The following is an 11,461-nucleotide window of genomic DNA, read 5'->3' as shown; positions in this document are numbered from 1 at the left end:
ACTCACGGGCTCCAGCCCTCACTTCCAGCTGGGAGACAACAGGGGTGGTTCACTTAGTCCTTAGCCTCATTTAGTCACTGGTCTACTCCCTAAATGGCAGCAATGGTCAGGACTGGGCCAGGCTGAGGCCAGGAGCTTCCTCTGGGTCTCCCATGTGGGTGCAGGGCCCAAGCTCCTAGGCCATCCTTTACTGCTTTCCAAGGTGCATTAGCAGGAGCTGGATTTGAAGTAGAGCAGCCAGGACTTGAACCAGTGTCCCAGGCAGCTATTTAACCCACTACACCACAATGCCAACCCAACACCTTTGCTTATAATCCAGCTTCCTATTAATGTATCCTGGGAGGCAGCAGATGATGGCTCAAGTGCTTGGACCTCTGCCACCCATGAGGGAGACTCAGATGGAGTTCCAGCCTCCAGGCTTCAGCCTGACCCAGCCCTTGCTATCTGTGGGCATTTGAGTAGTGAATAAGTAGATGGAAGATCATTCTCTATCTCTTGTATTCTCTGTCACTCTGCTTTTCAAATGGATGAAAATAAATAAACATTAAAAAAAAAACAGATAACAGATGATCTAGTGTTTCTGTTCCTAAATATATGGCCAAAAGAACATGTCTACACAGAAATTTGTACATGAATATTCATAGAAGCATGATGTAAAAACCAAAAAGTAGAAACAACTTAAATGTTCATTAACAGATGAATACATATATATGGTAAGTTTATGCAACAAGATATTGTTCAGTCATGAAAAAGCATGAGGACTGATACATGGTATAACTCAGATGGAGCTTGGAGTCACCACTCTAAAGCAAACCACATTCTCCCTGTGCCTCAGGGAGAAATCTGTGAGGGAGTGAGCCTGGTGCTCTGATCTGGCTCCAGAACCGCGATCCTAACACCTGGCTCTCCTGGGCATGGAGCAGATGAAAAACTAGTGAAGCCTACATCTCTCACACATCCAAGTATAGGAACGGTGATAGTCACTAACACTCAGAGGCAAAGCCTGGTGTGGCCCTTCCTTGGGGTAGCAATGGCAGGGAGCTTCACTCATGCACACACTGGGGATGCCTCCTCTGCCAGGAAGACCCAACTCACTCCACCCAGGGACCCACCTTCCTCCTCACCCGTGCCTGAGTGCTAAGTGGTCCTGTCAAACCACAGCAACTTGCCTGACCTTTCCCCTCTCTTTCCCAGCACCCCCACTCTCCTGCATGGTCTTGCACTCTGCAAGGACAGCCTCCTCTTTCAGAAATGACTCCCTGCGCTAAATAGTCAAAGAGCTGGAAAGATCTCACGTCTTGTTTTAAATTCTGACTGTGTGACTCTGTGAAATGTCACAGGGAGTGGGAGTCCTATTCTGTGACTTGTACTTAACATTTTTTGCCACAGGCAAAACACTGATTCTTACACATTAACTTTGGGGCAAATGCCACAAGCCCTAATCACAGGCTCCAAGGAATTCCATGGGGTTGCTGGAAGCACGAACCTCCCACTTTGGGGACCCAAGTCTGCCACACCCAGGCCACAGAGGGCTCACAAGGGCTCAGTGTGGGCTCTGCTGACTCACAGGGTTCTTTGCCCAGGCCAGGACCTCCTCGATGCAGCCAAAAGGGCCTCTCTCTTGAGCCATTTCCCAATAGGGAGCAGTGAGTAGCGAGGGCCAGATGAGGCTTTAAAAACCTTGGTGAGGGGACGGCACTGTGGTGTAGTGGGTAAAGCTGTCATCCATTTGGTAAAGCTGCCAGCATCCCATTTGGGTACTAGTTCAAGTTCCAGCTGCTCCACTTTTAATCTGGCTCATTTCTATGGCTTGGGAAACCAGTGAAAGATGGCCCAAGTGCTTGGGCCCCTACACTCACATGGGAGGTCAAGAGGAGGCTCCTGGTTCCTGACTTTGGATCAGCCCAGCTCTAGCCCTGTGGCCATTTGAGGAGATCTCTCTCTCTCTCTCTCTCTCTCTCTCTCTGCCTCTCTGTAACTCTGTTTTTCAAATAAATAAATAAATCTTTTAAAAAAGTATCTTTAAAAATTAATATAAAAACCTTGGTGAACAAAGAGAGGAAATGAGCAAAGAAGAAAATGAACACTTGGGCCGTGAAGGGGCCAGAATGATCCATGGCTGTTTTCTCATTCCTTAGAGAATTCTGGACAGTAGAAAATCATCTTTCAGTGGGTTTATTTGTTTCTTTCAGATATATATACATGCACAAACATTTTAACTATAATGGAATTTACATAACATAAAACCATGTGAAAGCGTATAGTTTTGTGGCATTTAGTGCATTCACTACATTGTGCATCCATCACCTCTACTTTCAAAACCTTTTCACCATCCCAAAGAAAACCCTGTCTATTCAACAGTGACTCCTCATCTTCTTCCCACCCCCACCCCCACCCCCACTGCATCCCAATCCCTGGCAAACACTAATCTGCTCTGTATCTAAGAAGTTATCAGTTCTGGATATTTCATAGCAATGGAATATGACATCATATGCTGGGCTCCTTCCTTAAAATAACGTGATTGATGGTCACCCGTGTTGTGGGTAAGGATTGGTACTGCATGCCGTTCATTGCCTCCTGCCCCCAGTGTGTGCTGGTACCACGGATGGTGGTTTACCAGTTCATCCGCTGATGACTGTGTGAGCTGTCACCACCTTTTTGCTACTGTGAACAGTGCTGCTATGGACACCTGCCTGCAATTCACTCGGGTATCTACCTAGGCATGGAGGGCTGGGACACAGGGTTATTCTGTGTTTAATGTCTCCACAGGGGCTGGCCCCACTGGCACCGCACCAGCAACGCACCAGGTCACCTCTGCTCCTTCATGTGGACACATCTGTCCCTTTCTCCTCCCTACCCCCAAGAACGCTGGTCCCCAGACTGCCCTTCTCCCTGGGGTAGAGGGTGGCCACATGGCACCTCTGCCAGAAAGGTTCTCCCGGGGCCAAAGCGTCCACTCTCACTTTTTTCACCATAGGGCCTAGGGAGCCGGGGCAGGCCAGGCCATGAACCCCCTCCCTGTGGTCACTTGGGCACAGCCACGACAGCCACCCACGTGGCTATAACACCACGCCTCAGCCACCTCCAACACCTCTGTCCTCATGCAGATCCACACCAAACTCTCCCAAACACGCAAGGCCCAGTGCACAAAGCCAGCGGCTCTGCGTGGAAGCCATGGGCCAGCGGCAGCCAGGCGGGTGGGCACGCAGCACTCAGCTCCACTGAACATCCCCAAGCCACCGCCTGCCTGGCTCTCGCCCAGCCCCCTCTGCTGAGGGCGGGCCTGTCTGAGCCTGGCTGGCTGCCAGCAGGAGCCTGAGGACAGGCGCGCCCCGCCCCTCCCACCGGGGTTACTGTCGGTCACAGACCCAGGTCCTGCAAGCTACTGACACACAAGCCAGCCAACAGCGCCTGACCCGGCGGAGCCAATCAGCAGCCGCCAAGCTTGTCTGATTCCATCTGCTCCAACCAGGAGGCGCGATCGTTCCAGCCTCCCGCTCCTGTGAAGCACCAGGGCCTGGTGGCATTTTTCCTTTCAGGGCGTCTGCCTCAGGCGCTCCTCTCCCAGCCCTCAGTCTGCCCTCCCCGGGAATGGGGAAGTGCGGGCGCACTAGTAGTGGGTCGGAGTTTCACGTGCATCGCAGTGGAGAGCAGGTTCCTTCCCCGCAGAGGGCCCCCGCTTCTCTTCGGGGCAACCGCAGACAGGGCTGTGGCCTCGCTCTCTGCCCGGCCTCCCCCTGCGGTTCCCTCCCCTGCACCTCTGGTCCACAGCGGCCTTGGAGGCCCTGTGGCCTTGGCTGACCAGAGCAGGCCCCAGGCAGAGCTCACTGCAAACAGCCACTGGGGAGCAGGGAGAGGGGCCGAGAGTCAGCGGAACAGACAGCGGGGTGGGCATGCGGAGAGCAGAAGTCACCTTAGTGTAATCTGAAAGGCAGTGAGAGAGAAAGAGGGAGATGGAGACATCTTCCATTCGCTGCCCCCCCCTCCCCCAAATACAGCAACAGCCAGGGCTGGCCAGGAGAAGGCCAGGAGCTGGAACCCAATCCCAGTCTCCTGTGGCCTCCCACGTGGATGGCAGGAGGGACTCAGCGACTCCAGCTGTCATCCACTGCCTCCAAGGCTGTAGGTTAGCAGGAAGCTGGGTCTGAATTGGAGGAGCTGGGACTCCAACCCATGACTCTGATGTGGAATGCACGCATCTCCAAAGGAGTCTTAAGGGCTGCAGACTGTGACAAACGCCTGCCCTAAGGAGAGGGGGAATGAAGGCACAGAAATCCCAGAGTGTTCAGGATCTGCCTGGCTGCAGAGCTGGAGCAGGAAGTGTGTGAGGTGGGGAGGCAGGGAATGTGGCAAGGCGGCTTTGGGCCTGCATGGAGGGTGCAGCCCAGCTTCTGCAGGTGATAAGGAGTCACCAGACATTCCAAGCAGGAAAGAACATGATCTGGTCCTGGTTTCAGAGAGGCAGCTGTGGTGGGCAAAGGGCAGAGCAGAGAGGGACCAGGTGGGGGCTGGGGCACCAGTTCTCAAGTTACTGTCAGACTCAGATGAGGGATCCTGTGGTCTCAACCTAGAATGATTATTATGGGGAAATGGTTATGAAGAAAGGTGACCTGGGTTCTTGTCTCAGGTAGAAGAATTTCAATGCAGACAGGACAATGAGAAAGGCAAGCAAAGCAGCAGCCAGGAAGGAGGCTCTGAGAAAGGGAGACACCAGCTATCATGTCAAAGTGAGGTCTTTCAAGGAAGCATTAAGAGGGTGGGACAAAGCCCATCAGAAGACTGGCATTGTAATCCTATCTAGCTTGGTCAAGATGAAGCACAAAAGCCATCAGAGGGATCATCCTATTCTCATGATAAAACTAGAAATTCACGGGGCCAGCACTGTGGCCCCGCAGGTTAAAGCCCTGGCCAGAAGCACCGGTATCCCATATGGGCGCTGGTTCAAGTCCCGGCTGCTCCTCTTCTAATCCAGCTCTCTGCTGTGGCCTGGGAAGGCAGTGGAAGATGGCCCAGGTCCTTGAGTTCCTGCACCTACGTGGGAGACCTGGAAGAAGCTCTTGGCTCCTGGCTTTGGATCAGCGCAGCTCCAGCTGTTGCGGCCATCTGGGGAGTGAATCTTTGGATGGAAGACCTCTCTCTCTGTCTCTACCTCTCTCTGTAACACTGTCTTTCAAATAAGTAAAATAGATGTTTTAATAAAATAAAATAAAATCTAAAATAGTGGAAGTGAAAAAAGGAAGAGGAAGCAGAAAATTAAAAAGAAAAGAAAAACCTCCTGCATCCGTGTTGATTAAATAATTCATCAAGAGGCTGGAGCTGTGTCTCAGAGGGTTAAAGCCCTGGCCTGAAGCACCGGCATCCCATATAGGCGCCGTTTCTAGTCCCAGCTGCTCCTCTTCCGATCCAGCTCTCTGCTATGGTATGGGATAGCAGAAAATGGCCCAAATCCTTGGGCCCCTGCACCCACGTAGGAGACCCGGAAGAAGCTCCTGGCTCCTGGCTTTGAATTGGTGCAGCTCCGGCTATTGCGACCATCTGGGGAGTGAACCAGCAGATGGAAGACTTCTCTCTCTCTGTCTCTATCTCTGTTACTCTGACTTTCAAATAAATAAAATAAATCTTTAAAAATACTAATAATTCATTAAGCATCCATTTGATGAAATCTGATTTGGCCATGAAAATTATGTTGTAAAAATATATTGATTGTGGGGCCAGTGCTATGGTGCAGCAGGTTAACGCCCTGGCCTGAAGCGCCAGCATCCCATATGGGCGCAGGTTCAAGACCCAGCTGCTCCACTTCCAATCCAGCTCTCTGCTATGGCCTGGGATAGCAGTAGAAGATGGACCAAGTCCTTGGGCTCCTGCATCCATGTGGGAGACCCAGAAGAAGCTTCTGGCTCCTAGTTTTGGTTTGGCACAGCTCTGACCATTGCAGCCAATTGGGGAGTGAACCATCGGATGGAAGACCTCTCTCTCTCTCTGCGTAACTCTGACTTTCAAATAAATAAATGAATCTTTAAAAAATATATTCTTTGCTATCAAAAGATGTTCAATGTATCTTAAGAGAAACACTGAAATTAAAAAGTAGTGTGTGAGGGAAGTTTTAGGTTGTTGGAACTGTCATATTTTGAATGAGGTGATGGGTACATAGGACCAAACATTCTTAAACTGTAGTGCCTTTATTTAAAAGGGGTAGAGAGGTGTTTTTTTATTTTTTTATTTTTTTTATTTTTGACAGGCAGAGTTAGACAGTGAGAGAGAGACACAGACAGAGAGAAACATCTTCCTTCTATTGGTTCACTTCCCAAATGGCTAATACGGCCAGCGCGCTGCACAGATCCGAAGCCAGGAGCCAGGTACTTATCCTGGTCTCCCATGCAGGTGCAGGGCCCAAGCACTTGGGCCATCCTCCACTGTACTCACGGGCCACAGCAGAGGGCTGGACTGGAAGAGGAGCAACTGGGACAGAATCTGGCACCCCAACCGGGACTAGAACCCAGGGTGCCGGCGCCGCAGGTGGAGGGTTAGCCAAGTGAGCTGCAGTGCCGGCCGAGTTTTTATTTTTATTTTTTTTTTTTAAGAATTATTTATTTATTTGAAAGGCAGAGTAAATAGAGAGGGAGAGATCTTTCACATTCTGGTTCACTCCCCAAATGGTTGCAATGGCCAGGGCTGGGCCAAGCTGTAGCCAGGAACCAGGAACTCCATCTAGATCTCCCCCATGGATGGCATGAACCCAAGCACTTGGGCCATCACCCACCGCTTTTCAGATACATTAGCAGGGAGCTGGATGGAAAGTGGAGCATCAGGGACTTGAACCAGCTCCCACATGGGATGCAGACATTGCAGGTGGCAGCTTAATCCACTGTGCCACAACCTAGGAGTAGGGAGTTTTATAGCAGCTACAGGCATATCAGAGTGCCTGGGTTTCAGTCCCTGCTCTGGCTCCTGACTTCAGCTTCAGTGATGGCTCAAGTAGTTGTTTCCTGCCACCCACGTGGGGGACTTTGGTTGAATCCCCAGCTCTTGGCTCTTGCCAGGTATTTGAAAGCAGAGCTATTAGATGGGAGCACTTTGTCTGACTGCTGTGCATCCCTAATTCACAGGGGTTGTGCTGAGGATTCAGTGGCAGAAGAGAGCACAAGGCCTGGAACACAAGGGCTCCATCAGTGGGAAGGGAAAGTTCACTGAGGACAAGTGCAGGGAGGAGACAGGGCTGGGAGCAAGGCCTGGAGAACCACACACAAGCTACAGAGAAGCAAAAGACAATGAAATGGGTTGGACAGCAAGTAAAGTTGAAAAACTCGAATACCTTTAGACTGAAAAAGGAAAAGTGTATGAGGAGACTTAGCTGTCGACTTACACGACAGGAGAGGAAGTAGACCTGTTTCTTATTGCTCCAGAGGACTGAATAAAGCAGTTACACCACGAGGCTATTACGGTGTGGTTGTGGAGAGGAAGGGACCCAGTGCTAGGTCTAAATAACCTGAGCTGTTCTAAGACGTCTTGGGATGGGTAAGCCCCTCCTCTCCAGATCTGTTCCACCTGTGCCAAATGCTGTGTGACGGGTCCTGCACGGGATGAGCTAATGGACTAGATTTTCTCTTAGATTTCACCTACTTTTGAGATCCTGTGATTTCAAATTCATAAAACTCCTTCAACCAAACATAATGCAGTAGGTCTTAGGTATCATTATTTTCAGTCTGTGCAATGGATGTCAACTTTGTCTCCTTTAATCTCTAGCTATTTAGATCCCTTCATGGTTTCAGCAAATCTGTTCAAGCTATCTTTAATGATCCAGACTAGATGAGCTTACTGTTATCAGACCTAATTGATAAACCACTAATTGCTTTTCAAAATAGGCCTGTGGTAGAAACTTAATAATTTGGCTTGAAGATGAGTTCTCACTACACTTTATAAATGTGTCATTCATTTTGCAAAGTGGAAGAATCTTTAGACCAGAAGTCATTATGATTTCGTTTTTTTTTTTGACAGGCAGAGTGGACAGTGAGAGACAGAGAGAAAGGTCTTCCTTTGCTGTTGGCTCACCCTCCAATGGCCGCCGCGGCCGGCGCGCTGCGCTGATCCGAAGGCAGGAGCCAGGTACTTATCCTGGTCTCCCATGCAGGTGCAGGGCCCAAGCACTTGGGCCATCCTCCACTGCACTCCCAGGCCACAGCAGAGAGCTGGCCTGGAAGAGGGGCAACCGGGACAGAATCCGGCGCCCCGACCGGGACTAGAACCTGGTGTGCCAGCGCCGCAGGCGGAGGATTAGCCTAGTGAGCTGTGGCACCAGCCATGATTTAGTTTTAAATGTTCTTCCCATTGCTTACTAAGTCCATAACTTTGGCATTTAATGCAGACGTTTTCTTTTCAAGATTCACTTACTCGAAAGGCAGAGTCACACACACACACACACACACACACACGCGCGCGCTCGCGAAAGATCTTCCATCTGCTACTTCATTCCCCAAATGGTTTCAAGAGCCAGGAATTTCATCCTAATCTTCCACATGGATGGTAGGGCTCAAGTACATGAGCTATCTTCAACTGCTTACCCAGAAGCACTAGCAAGAAGTTGGATCAGAAGTGGAACAGCTGGGCCTTGAACCAGCACTCTGATATGGGATGCCGGCATCACAGGTGGTAGCTTAACCCACTGCACCACAATGCTGGCCCCCAAGCTGAGGTTTTCTATGTGTGGTCTGTGGACCCCTGAATTCACCCCAGTGACTTTTCAGGGGATCTGCGAGGCCACAGTGATACACATAATAATATTTGGCTTTTATTTGTCATTTTCCACCATAATGTTGACATTTGTATGGGGAGTACCAAGCAGTGGTGGGTTGGCCCCTGTCCCCTAACAGGCATTAGGCAACAGCACCAAGCTGTAGCAGTGGTCGTTTTCCTTTTCACTGCCATGCACTCAAAGATGAATTCACTTTCATTTAAGATGTTCTTGATAAAGAAGGAAGAATTATTGGTTATATTAAACATTGATCTTTGAGAATACATCCTTTTAAAATTCTGTGACTTGAGGCAGGAAGTACACCTAAAGCAACTTTGATACCTGCCAAAGAACCATGGTTATATTAAGGAAAAGCATTAGTGTAATCATTTTAGTCACAAGATAAATTAACCACTTTTTCCTGTCTTAGCACTTTTTCTTGAAAGAATGAAAAAACTATGGTTAGACACAGGTATTTGGGAGATTTTTCTCAAATATTAGTAAGGTAGAATTGTTATGTCTAAGAAACAATATGCAAAATCTATTCCAATGATAAAATTTGAGCCTCTGATCAAAAACTAGAATTTTTTTTTTTTTTTTTGACAGGCAGAGTGGACAGTGAGAGAGAGACAGACAGAGAGAAAGGTCTTCCTTTGCTGTTGGTTCACCCTCCAATGGCCGCCGCGGCCGGCGCGCTGCGGCCGGCGCACCGCGCTGATCCGATGGCAGGAGCCAGGAGCCAGGTGCTTTTCCTGGTCTCCCATGGGGTGCAGGGCCCAAGCATCTGGGCCATCCTCCACTGCACTCCCTGGCCACAGCAGAGGGCTGGCCTGGAAGAGGGGCAACCAGGACAGAATCCGGCGCCCCGACCGGGACTAGAACCTGGTGTGCCGGCGCCGCTAGGCGGAGGATTAGCCTAGTGAGCCGTGGCGCCGGCTCAAAAACTAGAATTTTTAAAGTCTTTTATGTGGCACTGTTCACAGTCTTCCATCTGCTGGTTCACTCCCCAAATGGCTGCAGTGGCTGGAGCTGGGCTGATCTGAAGCCAGGAACTGGGAGCTTCTTCCAGTTCTCCCTCACAGGTGCAGGGGCTCAATGACTTAGGACATCTGCTGCTTTCCTAGGCCATAGCAGAGAGCTGGACCATAAGTGGAGCAGCCAGCACTTGAATTGGCACCCATATGTGATGACAACACTGCAGGCAGTGGCTTTACCCACTACACCACAGTGCCAGCCCCTCTATTTTAGTTTCTGATTGGTGAATTTTTAAAAAAGATTTATTTATTTTGAAATTCAGAGTTACAGAGAGTGGGAGAATCAGAGAGAGAGAGAGAGAGAGAGAGATCTTCCATTTGCTGGTTCACTCCCCAAATGGCAGCAAAGGCCCACTCTAGAGCTTCATCCGGGTCTCCCACATGGGTGGCAGGGGCCCAAACACTTGGGCCCTTTGCTGCTGCTGTAACCAGGTCATTAGCAGGGAGCAGGGCAGCTGGGACATGAACCAGTGCCCACTGGGATTTCAGCAGCTTTTTGTTTGTTTTTTATTTGTTTATTTGACAGATAGAGTTAGTGAGAGAGAAAGACAGAGAGAAAGGTCCTCCCTCCATTGGTTCACCCCCCAAAATGGTCGCCATGGCTGGAGGTACACCAATCCGAAGCCAGGAGCCAGGGGCTCCCTCCTGGTCTCCCATGTGGGTACAGGGCCCAAAGCACCTGAGCATCCTCCACTGCCCTCCCGGGCCACAGCAGAGAGCTGGACTGGAAGAGAAGCAACCGAAACTAGAACCCGGCGCCCATATGGGATGCCAGCGCCAAAGGTGGAGGATTAACCAAGTGAGCCATGGCATCAGCCCCAGGCAGCAGTTTAACCCTCTATGCCACAACACCAACTCTTAATTGGTGAATATTAATAGATATAACCCACATAAACAAAAACTATTCAGGGTCTTCTATAGTCTTTTAGAACTGCTTAATGAGCTATAGTTTGCATACTTTTAAAATCTTGAAGTTTAATGTTCAATGGTTTTTGGTACATTCAGAGTTGTGCAACCATCATCACAATGAACTTTCACATGTTTCAGTTACCCCCAGAAGAACACAGTACCCATGAGTGCTCACTCCTCACTTCCCCTCAGTGATCTTCTACCCTCAGTCCTAAGCAAATCCAATCCTACTTTCTGCCCCGTAGATTTGCCCATTCTGGGCATTTCACATAAGTGGGATCACATGATATGTGTTCCTTTGTCTCTGGCTTCTTTCACTTAGCTCAGTGTTTTCACACTTCATTCATCCACTTTGTAGCTTGTGTCAGCATTTTTTAAAGTTTTATTTTATTATTTGAAAGGTGGAGTGAGGGTCTGGTGTTCTAGTCCCAGTTTCTCGTCTTCCAGTCCAGCTCTTTGCTGTGGCCTGGGAAAGCATGGAGGATGGCCCAAGTGCTTGGGCCCTACACCCGCATGGGAGACCAGGAAGAGGAACCTGGCTCCTGGCTTCGGATTGGCGCAGCGCCTGCTGCAGCGGCCATTTGGGGGGTGAACCAATGGAAGGAAGACGTTTCTCTCTGTCTCTGTGTCTCTTTCTCACCGTCTGTAACTCTACCTGTCAAATAAATAAATAAAATCTTAAAAAAAAAAAAAAAGAAAGAAAGAAAGAAAGAAAGAAAGGTGAGTGAGAGAGAGGGAGAGACAGGGAGAGAAAGAGATTTGTCTCCTAGTTCATTTCGCAAATGGCCAA

At 49.6% G+C, this 11,461-nt stretch overlaps 1 protein-coding gene across 1 annotated transcript in view; it reads right to left on the bottom strand.

The window, feature by feature from the left end:
* PKD2L1 (polycystin 2 like 1, transient receptor potential cation channel) overlaps positions 1 to 11,461 on the bottom strand; it is a 116,590-nt gene that overhangs the window by 75,205 nt on the left and 29,924 nt on the right. The gene's annotated exons all lie outside the window — the stretch shown is intronic.

Source organism: Oryctolagus cuniculus, chromosome 15 (assembly GCF_964237555.1).
Source record: "Oryctolagus cuniculus chromosome 15, mOryCun1.1, whole genome shotgun sequence".
NCBI lineage: Eukaryota > Metazoa > Chordata > Mammalia > Lagomorpha > Leporidae > Oryctolagus > Oryctolagus cuniculus.
This window is presented reverse-complemented; position numbering and strand designations above follow the sequence as displayed.